The sequence below is a fragment of the Dromiciops gliroides genome, chromosome 2 (genome assembly GCF_019393635.1).
Source record: "Dromiciops gliroides isolate mDroGli1 chromosome 2, mDroGli1.pri, whole genome shotgun sequence".
Lineage (NCBI taxonomy): Eukaryota > Metazoa > Chordata > Mammalia > Microbiotheria > Microbiotheriidae > Dromiciops > Dromiciops gliroides.
Genome location: NC_057862.1, coordinates 51,123,861 through 51,127,562, shown reverse-complemented (window position 1 = coordinate 51,127,562; position 3,702 = coordinate 51,123,861). Strand labels below are relative to the sequence as shown.

At 39.0% G+C, this 3,702-nt stretch overlaps 1 pseudogene; it reads left to right on the top strand.

The window, feature by feature from the left end:
* Positions 1–1,098: 1,098 nt before the first annotated feature.
* LOC122740252 lies at positions 1,099–1,464 on the top strand (annotated as a pseudogene).
* The last annotated feature ends 2,238 nt before the right edge of the window (positions 1,465–3,702 follow it).

The following is a 3,702-nucleotide window of genomic DNA, read 5'->3' as shown; positions in this document are numbered from 1 at the left end:
TACATTTTTATTAGGGAAGATAACACATAAAAGGGAACTGGAAAGAGAGGAAGGAGTGCATCTATACCACAAGGCAAATGGCCAGGAAGTGGAGAAATCTGGAGAGCGAGTTCAATCAAGAGCATAGCTGGTATTCTCAGCAATACAATGATCCAAGACAATCCCAAAGGACGAATGATGAAGCATACAATCCACTTCCAGAGAAAGAAATTATATTGTTTGATTACAGATTGAAGCGTGATATTTTTTACTTTAATTCTTTTTCTTTTATTTGTCTTCTGTACAAAATGACTAATATAGAAATATTTTACATGATTGTACATGTATAACCTATATCTGATTGTTTACCATCTCAGAGAGGAGGAAAGTTCAAGAGGAAGAGAGGGATAGAATTTAGAACTCAAAATTTTTTTTAAATGTTTAAAATTGTTTTAACATGTAATTGGGTGAAAAATAAAATATTATAGATTTTAAAATAACAATAAAAGAGAGAGTTCAGATATCAGAAAAAATGGAAAGAGCACATTGGAGACATCTCATAAAACAATGGTCCAAACCAGGGAGTCATCAATCAGGAGAGCAAGCGTAAGAAGAGAGGTTTCCCCAGAGTAGAAAGCTGGCTTTCAAGGAAGCAATTAAGTCCAGGAATTGTTGATCCAAGTCTCTTTTATCTTGTACTTATACTATTGACATTTTGGATGAAAACACAGAACTTTACATTCATCTGTCCTAAATGTCATGTTGCTGGTCTGGGTTCATCATTTCAATCTGTTGAGATAGTAAGAATCTTGATTCAGTCATCTCTAATATTAGCTATCCTTCCTGGTCTTGAATCAAAAATGGAAAACATTGCTTTTATGACTGCATCCAAATTATTGATAAAAATTTTTGAAGGTCTAATGTTTCTAGCTGCTGTTGAAACAAGAGGACTTCTGAATGTTGAGTGAACAGGCTAACTAGGTAACTGGAACCTACTCTTCTCTCCAGATATAGCTAAAAATATTTTTGCTCTTTCAGTGCTGGAGATAAAAAGTGTAAGCTTTCTGTCCAACATCTTAGCTTGGAGGCAGCAGCAGCAGGAGTTCCTGGAGCCTCACCATGCTACCCAAGGACGATAAGAAGAAAGGCAAGTCGACCAAGAAGGACAAAGACCCCGTGAACAAGTCTGGAGGAAAAACTAAGAAGAAGAAGTGGTCCAAGGAAAGAGTTTGAGACAAGTTCAACAATCTGGTTCTGTTTGACAAAGCAACGTATGACAAACTATGCAAGGAGGTCACCAACTATAAATTTATCACCCCTGCAATAGTCCCAGAAAGACTGAAGATTCGGGGTTCTCTAGCCCAGGCAACCCTCCAGGAACACCCTAGTAAAAGTTTGATTAAGCTAGTTTCCAAACACAGAGCACAAGTGATATATACTAGGAAAAGCAAGGGTGGAAATGCTCCAGCTGCAGAAGATGCATGAAATGGTTCAATATTTTTGTGTAAATTTTCAAAAATAAACTAACTGGACAAAGAAAAAAAGAAAGTGTAAGCTATGCACTGAACTCATGAAGTTGTCAGTCTAGTTAATGAGACAATAAACACACACATGAAAATATCACTAACAACAAGGCAAAGCAGTGTATGATAAATGTGAAAGAAAAATGATCATAAGAATAAGGACTACACAAGGTCAGAGTGCGGGGATCACTTTTGGGCAGACAACAGAGGGTTCCTTCAGGGAATGCAACTTGAGTCAGGCCTTTAAGGATGAGTAGGATTCAAATCAAGGCAGGGCATTTCAGAAGGGTAAAAGAGTAGTGACAGCTTAGCACAGTACCTGGTACATTGTAGGTGCTTAATAAATGTTTATTGCATTAGATTATTGGATAGGAATGAGTTTGATAGTGAGGTTAACCTAGACCAGTTTGACCAGAAGTGAGAGTTTGTGAGAAGGAACATTAGGAGCCAAGACTAGATAGATAGGCTAGGTTGAGACCAAATAGTGGAGAGTCTTCAGTGCAAGGATAAAGTAAATGGATTTTATGTTCAGGGCAAAGGGGGAGCTATTGATGGTTTTGGAACAGAGGGGTAACTTGCCCCCAAAGCCCACAATAGACTCTAAAAGGCAGATAGGACATCCAATCATATCTGAAATCTAATTGTCCTCTACAATATTCCTGACAAGCCATTGAGCCTCTGGTGATGGGAAATGCACTACATCTTTACCTTTGAACAGCTCCAATGTTTGAAAAGTTTTTGTCATATTGAGCTGATTTCTCCATAACTTCCACTCTGTTTGTATTTCTGGCATCTGGATACAATCTGAATAAATCCAATTCCTCTTTCACATGCCACTCCTTCAAATACTAAAAGCGAATCATCATGTCCATCTCCCCCCCCCTCCCCATTGTCCTCCCCCAAGTCTTCTCTTCTCAGGCTAAGCATCCCGAGTTCTTTCAACAAATCCCTATATGGCACAGTTTCAAGCACCATAATTATATTGATCACCCTTCCCTGGATGACCCTTCGTCTATGTGTCTCCTAAAATGTACAGCTGGACTTGAATACCTTAGACCCACCCAATATTCCCCTCTTAATCCACCACTCACTTAATCTTGCGTCATAAGGAAATCAGGTTAGTCTGATGAATGCTTAGCATCATAGTGGATAAAGAATTGGCCTTCAAGTCAAAGAAAAGCTGAGTTCAAGTCTTACCTCTGTTATATCTTGGCTGTATGACCCTGGACAAGTCACTTAGCTTCTTGACAACTGTCTACAACTATAAGTTATAGGTGAAAGTTACTGCCAGGCTTTAGTAGAAGGAGTTCCTTATCCCCATTAATCACAGGTGCAGTTCCTATCCCTGGGTTCAGGTTCATTCTTTTAGGACCATGAGATGTACCCAGAGGGTCAAAAAGACAGAAGCCATATCTTAGATATCGCAGAGTTACTCAAAGCAACTGATCGAGGGCAAAGTACCTACTCAGTTTTCCTAAGTATCCATTGAATAAAGCATCTGGAGGTGAGCTTCTTAGCAAATATCAAACTTGTCAAAATCCTCTGATACCAAATATGCCCCTTATGATATGGAAAGAGTACAAGACCAGAGTGAGGGAGACTGGAGTCAAAATTCTGTCGATCGATCAATTAATTAATTAATCAGTTCAGCTAACTTAAATAAGATACTTTCTCTAAGCCTCAGTTTTCTCATCTGTAAAATGAGTTAAATTGAGTTGAACTAAATGAAGTCTAGCAATCCTTCCAGATCTAATTTTCTATTAATCTATTCCCACCCCACCCGAAGTTGGCCTGTCATTTTCCCCTTAACTGGAGAGAGAGTAATAAAGGCAGTTTGGATTTTTTGGGGGGGAAATATTTAAATGCATCTTTCTTTGGGGTTCCCTCAATTATCAGTTGCTCATGCCCCTGTCTAGCAAAGAGGCAACATTTTCCCTTTATTTCTTTCTCTTTGCTGATCTGGTTAGAGTGGGTATTTTTTCCCTTCCAAATTCTTTTTTGTTTCCTGAGCTTGCTCTCTCCTGGGGTTGTTCCTGCCTCTATAAAACAGGCATGTATGTTCTGGAGTTTGGTTTGTGGGCCCCACAGAGCTTGGCACATCTGTGTCTGTTCAACTCTAGTTTTCAAAAAAATTAAAGGCATGCATATAGGGTTGGATGAGGGCTGCCAAGTCAGCAGAAGAGAAGACACCCAAATAAAT